The sequence below is a fragment of the Lissotriton vulgaris genome, chromosome 12, assembly GCF_964263255.1.
Source record: "Lissotriton vulgaris chromosome 12, aLisVul1.2, whole genome shotgun sequence".
NCBI lineage: Eukaryota > Metazoa > Chordata > Amphibia > Caudata > Salamandridae > Lissotriton > Lissotriton vulgaris.
In genome coordinates this window covers 88084723-88096001 of record NC_141700.1, presented here as the reverse complement: position 1 = coordinate 88096001, position 11279 = coordinate 88084723, and positions in this window count along the sequence as shown.

Genomic DNA, 11279 nt, shown 5'->3' with positions numbered 1-11279 from the left:
TAATTATTAAGATTGAATTCACTTAAAATGTAGACCCCAGCGCTCGGCTGACGCCAGAACTGTTATAAAAGATTTGCGAGTCTTTATCGGCACATACGCAATTGGCATGCTACATTCTGATCAGGGTACTGCGTTTAGTTCTCGAGCTTACAAAGAGGCCATGAGCAGCATGGGCATTGCATTGCGGTACTCTTCTCCCTTCCATCCTGAGGGAAATGCGGTAGTGGAAAGAAAAAAACAGGACATAAAGCAATCTATAACGGCAAGGGTTTTATGTTCGGGTGTTGGGTGGGTCAAACATTTAACAAGTGTCCAACGTAGTCTTAATAATCTGCCAAGAAATTCTCTAAAAGGTCTCACTCCATACGAACTATTGTTCGGTACTAGAATGCACATTCAGGATCTTGATTGTCACACTTCAGTGGTAGAAGAAAAATCCTTTGATATCAAAGACCGTTTGGCTGTTTTACAGGATTTAAATGAAACAAGAAAAAACCTGAGTAACATAAAGTTGAAACAACAGCCGACAGCCACTGAAGAAAAACCACCTGTCCCAGCAAGACCTGTCTGGATTCCAAAGATTGAAGATCTGGTCAGAGAGAAGATCGCGGTGAAGAAGGAATGTGGGCCTTCTTACAGAAAAGCAGTACCTGTCTTAGCTGTCAGCGGAACAAGATCAGTTGTACTACCGCCTCTTGCTGGTAAAAAGGAGAACAGAGTTGTATTCATCAACCTGGTAAAACCACAATCATGTGGCCAATAATAAGTAGTAGGCCCAGTGGACTCCCAAGAAATAGCAGAATACCGAAATTTGCTACAATTCAAGAGGCTCAAACTGAGAGACTAATCACATATGATGAACCTGCAGTGAATAACAAAGGACTATGAAATAATGCCATGAAACTTGTGCCTCTTGAAACCCAAATTGCAACAGTTCATCAAGAAACACCAGTCTACAATGATATAGCCTCTGACTATGCTAATGAAACAAATAAAAATGCAAAAACAAATAAAAATCCGGAAATAATTCCAACAATTGACAGAACTGCATCTGGCTACTTCATCAACTTCGACGACTTTTCTGAAGATCCAAGCGAGCATGAAGAAATGCCTGCAACAAAAACTTTCAAAGACAAAGTAATTGAACTTTTTCACCAACTAAAAGAAACATATCTGATTTCACCATGGATTGAATTTTGGATTGTGTAAGGTGTACTTACTCTCCTGCTTTGGCTCATCATGGTTCTATGTTTGGGAAAATTCATAGATGGAAAATATAGTACAATGGACACAGCAAGTCAGAACATCAACTTGGTCCTAAAGCCTCACACATCCTCCCACATCGAGAAAAGAGAACTGTCAACAGTAAACATCTCAGCCAATCCAATACCCGGTGGGGTAGCATGGGACAGAACTGATTATGACATTTTTGGCCCGGTTGAGCTCTTGAAATATCCACACCAGTTCAAGGTTTCATTAAGTGACTTTGTGACACCCAGTACGTTCTCTGATGATTGGGACTTTGAAAACATTAATAATATGATGTCAGATTTAGTAATGTCAGCCAAATGTACAGAACATGATTACTTACAGGGTTCATCGAATTATGAAGAGTTATACTGTTATAATCATTTTGTTGATCACTATTTGCATAAAAGTGCTCAGCCTAGAAATGTTTTATCGTATAACCAATGGAAACACTGTCCAACTCCGCCAAAAGGCAGCTCGAAAACATTTTATGAAAAATTCCAGTACTTCTCAGGGTTTAATAACAGTGATCCAGAAACGTTTTATTTTAAAATGATAATTAGGACAGGAATGAAAACAATGTTGACAAATACTAAATTGATTTATTCTGAAAAATTTTATGACAAAATGTCTACATTTGTTTTCGAATTTTGGAAAAACACAATTGAAACAAAAACAATCTGGGGTACCAAAGATTGGCAAGTACAAGGCCTAGAAGCATTATTAGGGTCTGCATGATCCCAGAACAAATGATATTCTTGAATAACACAATTCAACAAACTACTTGTCTTGGCCTAGCTAAGATAAAAGAATTAAATACACCGTCTATTCCGAAACCCATAACTGATAGTGATAGCACTACAGATGTGAAAATAGACGTATCCCATATTTTACACCAAAACAGAACACATCCTGATTGGAAAAAGTGGTTGATCTGGCCAACAGACACAAATAACTGTCAAGATAGATTCCTGTGAGGAGCCAAGCTAGCATCCGAGATGGCCGCATAGACTCTCGGCTCCGTGAACCCTCTCACCCGCACATACATCCTGGCAATTATCCTGAGCCGTGACGGCGTATTTAACTAGGCGAAAGAGAACTTTCACTTACCGTTTGATCCCTGGACATCTACGTGCTGCAGATCCGAAGAAATGTCCCTGGCAGTTTTGCGGCCCTCACGGCGTCAGGACCGGGGTGTCGAGTGAGGAGAGCAGCCGGCCGTGAGTGCGACAACAGCGGCCACTGGTGGAGGTGTGGAGTCGGCTGGAGGGCGCCGGAGGTTTGATCGGCCGATGGTAACAGCGACGACTCAGTCCATCTCACGGAGGGCCGCGTGGAGATGCGTGGCAAGGCGGGATCGAGGGGAGTTCGTGATAACTGGCCCCCTTTCCAGCTCTGTGTCTGGGCATGACTAATGGCTTCCCCCGGAATCGGCGGGCGGCTCCAGGGGAGCGGCAGCGTTTTTGTTTAGCCCTTTGGTGACTCCTCGCTGGGAAGCCTGCCTTGACTTTCTGGGTCCACGCTGTGACTCCTGTAGCGCCCCGTGTGTGGGGCCCAGTTCCGAGGTGAGGTCCAGAGGGACTAGGCCGGATCAGCTAAGATGGCGGCTGCCACCCTCATACGCAGACCACATTTGGATGGAAAAGTTGCCATGCGGGAGAGTTCAGGGGTCTGGCGGCAGGAGAGAGAGCCCACATCCAAAGATATATTGGCTGCTCTAACGACCCTACATGCGACCCTGCTCTGTAACGCCCGAGACCTGGGAAGAAGGATGGCTGCCATTGTTGTCCCACTGTTCCACACGGGCACAGTTCGATTTCGAGGAAACGCCGATGAGTCCGCCTCTATGTCGATGAAGGGTGCTCCAGCTACGCCTAATTTTGTGGAGATGCCGGAAGACCCGGCTCATGAGCTCGCCTTGGACAGAATTGTAATAAATGTGAGTGACTCGTCGGAGCACATATCTAGTCAGCGGATGGGGAAACAACGCCGATCTCTGCCTTGGGCTGCCCTGGCGACGTCTCAGCGCTTGCCGTATGGTGTGACTTTCTCTCCTTGTATGGTGAGACTGTGTTCGGACTCGAGGATGTATTCGGTGTTGATATCGACACAAATGGATTCCCGCCATACATACTCGGCTGGGTTTTGGTTGCTGAAGTCCCATGGAGTAATAACGCGGCCCGGTCCGCTCGGATCGCTTGTACCCTCCACGCCGCTCTGTATGCCGACTGATAAGTGGACGTATGTTGGTACTGCGGATAGAAAAGGCCAGGGGTGATACCGCCTAGGATCCGATGGACTCATTGATGGCTGACGGCGATTTGGGGGACACTCGGTGGGGATTCTATTGATGGTGCTATCGGTGATTAATGCTCTCCAAGGCTATTCTGTTTTGCTTTTAGGAAGTTTACCGGGGGTGGGGGGGGGCCGGGTGGCAAGATCGAGGACCCTTCTCCACTTTTTTCTTCTTTACTTCTTTCTCCTCTTTTTCTATATTTCGGGTCTCTTATTCAGGGTGACAGGCACGCTGCTGGGGGGGTAGGCCGTGGCCTTCTGCAGGCGTGCAGGGTGGGGGGTAGGGGGATGGGGTCTATTAATTTGTCCGTTATTTGTTTCTATGGCCCTTTTGTCTTTCTTCCCTTTTGATGCCGTCGTTTTTCATGTTTCCTACAGTCTGTCTCGTTTTGAGGGGGGGTGCAGCTTTGCTACGAAACGGGTTGGTGTTCACGTTTATCCTGACTCGTATACCTTACCCCCTGTACTTTAATTGTATTTGCATTATTTGCGGATTTCCTGATTCATGCTTGTTATTGTGGGACCATGTATGACTGTACGGCATTGATCCTTAGTTTTTCTCATTGTAAAATGAACCTTCATGAATCCTGAATTTGGGCCAGTACACTTGAATGCAAGTCATATCCCGGACACTTGTTCGACCCCGGATCTCGGGTTGCTATAATTTTTTACATTGATTGCTGTATTCATGATTTGACTAGCGGCCAGCCGGGATGGTTGTAGGCCCATACCTGTATTTGCTTGAAGTAATAATAAAGGTTCCCAAAAAAAAAAAAAGATAGATTCCTGAACAAAACACAGGGGTTCAAAATGACCAGGCCAGACCCAAGATACTCCCAGAGACAACATCCAGGGATAGTTACAACATACAGTGTAGGGAAACTATGCCTTGAGTGGCTAGAGAAATCCACACTGGCTGAAATTAAGCAACACTTGACTTTACTTAAAGACGGTGCTGACTTGCGTGATTTCATATTGGGAGCAAGCAAACAGCGTCAACAACGTTTCATAGCATCCGGTATATACGCTGCGTACAACGAAGCTTAGAAAGTAATGCAAATTGAAACAGCAGAAAAATACGAGAAATTGGAAAAATCACTTTCTGTAGTGGACAATGGGTTAACGACTCTGTCCTCCAGAATATATTCACTGGACAGCATTGTATCATTTGCTTTTGATATAATAGAGCAGGACTTACTAATGTTACAACATGGTCAGTCTCAATTACGTTCTATTATACAGCTTGGTTGGACGTTGCAAAATCTGCGTTCAGGCTACGTACCATGGCGTTTAATCAATACAACGTCATTATTCGGTATCTTTAACCTTACTGATAAACAAATCAGTTTGGCACAAAAAGGAGACTATACGATTCTGAGCATTGAAAAACTTGAGAGATTACCATTAACAATGTCAGAGAGACCTGTCATTGAATGGATAATACACGGAACAATTACAATTCCAATAACAACTTTCCAGTTTAAATAGTGCCAAGAGTATATACCTGCGGGCCAGTATGAAAGGTTGGATAAAGAATACATCAAATCAACCTGGGGTTTACCTTATACACACAGATGGTATAGTGAAGGGAAAAAGGAGGTATTCCTTAGTGGTAACAATTGTAAAAAATCACTAAGCGGTACACTTCTGTGTCAAGGTATTAATTTGCATGGATTCTCCGAAGGGTCTTCAAATAACCTTTCATGTCACCTGCATGGCACGCCTGCAAAACAGAGAGAGCCATTTTTTTAGACAACTTTCTGACGGCAGTTACGTTTTAATAAGTGACCACAGCCGTTGTGGCATGGTGCCAGGAAAAGACTTTCTCATGACCGTAACTTCCAGGGTCGTTTGCTGTATGCAAGTATTGTATCCACACAGCAATCCAGATATGGGGGCTGCGTTATGGCCTTCCTTGAATATCTCTTCTATTCAAATTGATACTTTAAGCAGAATGAAGTCTATTGTTTTACAGACAACAGTGCCTTTATCGTCATCCAAAGAAACGTATGATCTGCAAGTGGCAAGGACATCGGCAGAGATACATTCCCTTTTATCGACAAATTGCCCCGTGCATTTCGTAGAAATATTAAGCCAAATCTTAAACATGCCTGATACCAGTGGCATCGCACATGTGTTTAAGATCTGGGCATCTTCCCGAATTTTGCCCATTCTGTCTTTGGCGGCCTACCCTTAATCTTGGGACTCGTGGCAGGAATTTTATTTTTGCTCCTTCTGCTCCGATATGGCAAGCCAATCCACAGACAAGACTCCAGCAACGATGGAAGAAACGATCCTGGCAATACGATACCGAGACCGTATCACTAAGGTCCTCGGAGATCTGAGTACAACTGGTTTCTTTCATTCAGACCAATCTGGCAGGATTGCATCTTACCTGTGCTTTGATGTCTGCTATGCAGGGAAGAATGTGTGTTGGACGTCTTTCTTACACTACCATCAGCAGTACCAATGGATATCGATACTTTGCTAGGTCCGGTAACGACTCATGCATCGTGTTGTCCCCAGCGGCTACCTATTCTGATGACGGCATTTGTTGAGACTTCACCACTACCAGTAGGTGGCGGTGAGGTACGAGAGGAAAGCAGCACCAAACAGGTACAACCTTCTGTGAGCATTGCTGATCCTAACATCGATGATAGCAATCACGCAGAGAACTGCACAGTTGCAGCATTTTCAAACTTGGTCGAACTTTCACCTGATGTTGTAGACCAATTTTTTGCAAGTCTGTCTGAAATGATGTTCTCCCCTGAGCAACGAGAATTACAAAATTTTAACAAGCACACAGAGTTTCCTGAACTCTGAATTCGGCCTTCAGTTTTGATAAACAAAGCTACCGAAAATATTTGGAACTATTTTTGCCCCTGAAAGCGAAAATATTTTTTTACATTTTCCAAAATATTTACCTTTTTTTGGCACATGGTACTCTGCTTAAAGTAGAACTATTCTTAGAGAACAGAGCATCTATTTTTTTTTTTTTTTTTTGGAAAACCTTTATTTGAAAGTCAAGGCACACAGCTATTCAGCCTTACATCCCGGAGGCTAGGCAGCATTATTGGAGAAAGGATATGTAGTGTACACAGTACATGTTATAAAATCGTATCAGGTTTAATTTTATAATATGATAACATATAACCTATGAAATAACAACCTAGAGAAACACCAAAACCAAAGTGAATAGGCAAGGACAGTACGTAAATGCGACAATACCCAGTTCAGGGGGGTTGGCAGGGCCGTATGCCCACAAGGTGCTACTAGGCAGTACAAAGTAGACGACAACGGGGGGAAGAGAATCAGGATAACAATGAAATAACGAGTAAGTTGGAAATGAGGGCTAGGGGGAAGAGTCGTACATCCAATGGGGCAGTGTCGGGAGGTAGACAGATATCACCCCTATATTCATTCCAGGCCCCCCAAACCGTACTCCACCTCTTGGGCTTACCCCTGGCCACATACACCGTCTTCTCGCGAACCATGCACCAATCCATATTGGTCTTCCACAGTTCCACAGAGGGGGGCGACGGGCCCCCCACTTCTGGGCGATGTCACGTTTCGCCACCATGTTCCCCAGGGTGACCCATTGGGTTTGAGCGTTATTGTAATCCGTGGGGCCCCACACATTCAACAGACAACGCCGGGCCTCCGCCGGCAAATCCACACCAGTCACCTCACGCATCACCGCATGAATTCGCCTCGAGTAAGAGGCTATGGCATGGCACTCCCAAATGATGTGCATGAAAGTGGCCAGTTCTCCACATCCGCGCCTACAAAGACCCTCCACTGAAAGTCCCATATGAATCAGTCTGGGGCCAGTTACATATACTCTATGGAGAATTTTCAGTTGGACCAGGCGTAATCTAGCAGGAATTGCCACTTCCTTGGGAGAGGATACCGCGCACTGCCAATCCTCGTCGTCCAATTCGACTCCATCACGCACCCACTGGCCCCTCACACTCAACAGGAGGTCCGTACTAAGCATGGGCGGAAAATCCGTTACGCTAGCGGATTTTGCGGATTTTTGGTAAATTCGCAATCCGCGAACGCTCGCGAATTTACCGAAAATCCGCAAATTCGCACGCAGCGGATTTTTTTTTCTTGGTGATACAATTTTGCGGCGTGCGGTGTAAGTTCGCAACTGCGAACATGTAGGTGCGGCGGGCAGCAACAATCTCGCACTCGCGAAATTACAAAAATTGCAATTCTGCACAAGAAATCTACTAGCAAGCAGCATAGACCTTCTGAAAATGATGATTTTTATCAGAATAACTCCTCAGGTTGACATTTGCCTGCACTTTTTTGGATTTGAGGCCTTTTGATTTTCTTTGGATAACTTTTGGATTAGAAATCAACTTTCTCATATAAGCTTGGTGGGGCATTACAGTTGCTGTAATGCTGTTCTGCAGAAAAACGAGTTTTGCAAAAGTGAAAGCAGGTTCAAAAGTTCAAACTCATCATTAGTAACCGTTCCCTGTAGTACTTCCTGACAAGGGCCCCTCCAGAGTTCAGTTGCTAGTTGCAACAATTGTATGACCCTGCTCTGACCCTCACAGCAGGCTCATAGAATAGCTACAAGTAGGCCACAAAGGTCCTGGAAAAAAAATTGCACTGCAACAGAAAGTAAATTACAGATAAGGAAGCAGGTGCCAGACTGGAATTTTAAAACAGTGACACATTAATAAATCAACCCCAAATTAATTCATGTCAGTTGAAGCAGGCAGGTGTGCTTGCTTTTTCCCCCCATAATCTACAGTGATGATGAACCATAGGGTGGCATTGATGTACCAGAGGGTGGCATGGGTGAAACAGAGGGTGGCAGGGGTGAAACAGAGGGTGCTGGGAACCTGTGATGATGAACCAGACGTAGAAACAACATAATCGTGACCGTTGCGAGCCGACATGTAAGTTCGCAATTGCAAACTGGTACAAAACCCTCGCGAACTGTCAGAAATCCTTGTGAACTGGCAGAAATCCTTGCGAACACAAAAAAAAAAAATCCGCAAATTCACGAGAATTTGCTGATTTTGCGGATTGCGAGTTCGCAAATTCGCAAAATTCGCGAACGCCAGATTCGCAAAATTCGCCCATGCTTAGTCCGTACGGACATTGATCAATTTTTTGTAGATCAGTGAAATGGCACTGTCCAGCATATGGCCATCCAGGACTCTGTCTTCCAGCGGGGACGATTCAGGGACCTTCTCACCCGCCGGCAACACCGCCATGAGCGCGTGTCGCAATTGGGCATATGTTAGACGGGGACCTGGAGGGTCGGCCGAGGACAAGGGGAGAGGCCTCCGGGGAGGGCCGTCTCCAGCGATCGTACAGACAAGTAACTTCCCCCCCACAGATGGACACCACACAAGGATAAGGTTAACGCTTTTTATATGCAGTTCTTGAAGCAAAGTATCACGGTACAGTGAGATCGGGACACAAGGGTCCTCTCAATTCTAGTCTCGGGGAGGGAAAGGGGGTAGCAGGACAGTCTTGATACCGATCTGGTATTGAGGTGGTATGATGGATAGCTCACAATCCTCGAGCTCGGAGTTCTGGAAGGTCGGGCCGCGGCAGCGCCAGCAGGCTCGATTGACAAGTCTCACTTGAGGAGGGCCGCGGCAGCGCCAGCAGGTCCCGACGATGATGTAGGTTGCAGAGGGCCGCGGCAGCGCCAGCAGGTCCCGAGGACGATGTAGGTTGCAGAGGGCCGCGGCAGCGCCAGCAGGTCCCGAGGACGATGTAGGTTGCAGAGGGCCGCGGCAGCGCCAGCAGGTCCCGACGAGGAGGAAGGTTGCAGAAGGCCGCGGCAGCGCCAGCAGGCAGGACGATGGTTCACAAGGCAGGGCTGCGGCAGCGCCAGCAATCCGTCAAGGATGAGTTCTTCTAGGTGTCTCTCGACTCCAGGATACAACTGCCTTCCTGCTCTGGAGCTGCCCCAGTTATAGGTCTGGCCCCCTTTGATGTCCGGACCCTTGCTCTTGGAGGTCGGGAGGTCCGGGATGAGGGAGTCCAGACACCCAGCAGGGGGGTGGAGCCAGCGCCCAGGGAGGCTGGGGGCGATCGGCACCTGGCGGGGGAGAGCCATCGACACTCCTCTCTCCCATTGACTTGCCAAGTGGTCCGTTCACCTCCTGGGTGGATGGTGGTGCCGGGATGTCGGGGCCTGGCCAGGCCCAGGGTTGGGGTCGAGCTGAGGCCACGCGGCCTCGTGGTGCAGTGTCCAAGATGGCGGCTGGGCCGGGCAATGGTGCTGGCGGTGGCCCGGGCCAGTGATACAGAGATGTCCGGGAGCAGGCGTCCCGTAGGGGACGGGTTGCGGGTTGCTTCTGTGGGTCGTCGGGGTTGTTCTTCTGGTGGCACCGGGAGAGCCGGTGTCCAGGCTCTGTCATGCGGGGAGGGAGCGAGCCCTTCACGAGGCCTGTCCAACAGCATATCTAAAGAATTCCGTCGCTCCCAGTTGAAACTCCGTCTGTAGAGCGGCAAAAGACTTTATCTCGCCCCTGGCCATCATATCATCCACTTTAGAAATGCCAATTAGGTCCCACCGATCAAACCCCTTTGTGTGCCACAGTTTGCCCAGTAGATCAGAGTCATAAAGCGGAGTAGCCAACGTAAGCCTCCCCTGCCACCCCTGCGCCTTCGTGATGGCCCTCCAAATATGCACAGCTGTCTTAGTGGGACCTGTCATTCCTCCATCCAGAGATCTCGAATATAGCGCTCTGTAGTACTTCCCATCGTCAAGGAGCCACCGATCCATGGCATATCCCGGACTAACGGCCGGTCCATAGAAACCATGGTTCAAGGCGGCCAGCTGGGAGGCCCAATAGTACCGTCGGATATCCGGCAAAGCGATGCCTCCGTCGTACCAAGGGAGCGTCAATTTTGTGATAGCGATACGTGGTCTACCTTCCCAAAGGAGGGTCCGCTGTAAACCTTCAACCTCCCTAAAATGCCCAGAAGGGACAGGGTCCTGTGTGTTCTGGAGCGCGTACAAGAATCTGGGCAGGGACATCATCTTAAACAATGCCGCCCGTCCGAGCATGGACAGCGGCAGCTTACGCCACCCCTCCACGTCGCGCCGAAGGCGTGCAAGAGGGGGAAGCAAGTTATTTGAGTACCGTATCCGGGCATCGGTTGAAATGTAAATGCGCAGGTATTTGAACCCCTGCCTCGCGATCGGTATAGCGCAACCCCTGGGAAGACGCGGAGTCTCACCGTTCAGCACATAAAGGTGAGATTTGGACCAGTTAATAACCAGGCCCGAGTATCTCCCGAAGGTATAAAGCACATCACAGGCCACAGTCAAGGATTTACAAGGGGAGGTGAGGTAGAGCAAAATGTCATCCGCGTATAAAGACACGCGGTCCTCAAAGCCAGGCGACCACTTCATCCCATGAATATCAGGGTGGGTCCGTAACCAGGCGGCAAGGGGCTCAAGCGCCAATGCGAATAGCAGAGGCGACAGGGGGCATCCCTGCCTGGTACCTCTACGCAAAGCAAAAGAAGCTGACACTCGCCCGTTGACCGTGACATTGGCCAATGGGTTAGCGTATAGAAGTCTGACCCATCTGATAAACTCGGGGCCAAACCCAAACTTCGTCAGCACTGCCCACAGGTAATTCCATTCCAGGGAATCAAATGCCATCATAGCGTCCAGAGATGCCAAGACGGACGGCTCCCGGAGCATACTGACCCTTGCCATGACCGCATGAAGTCTCCTGAGGTTG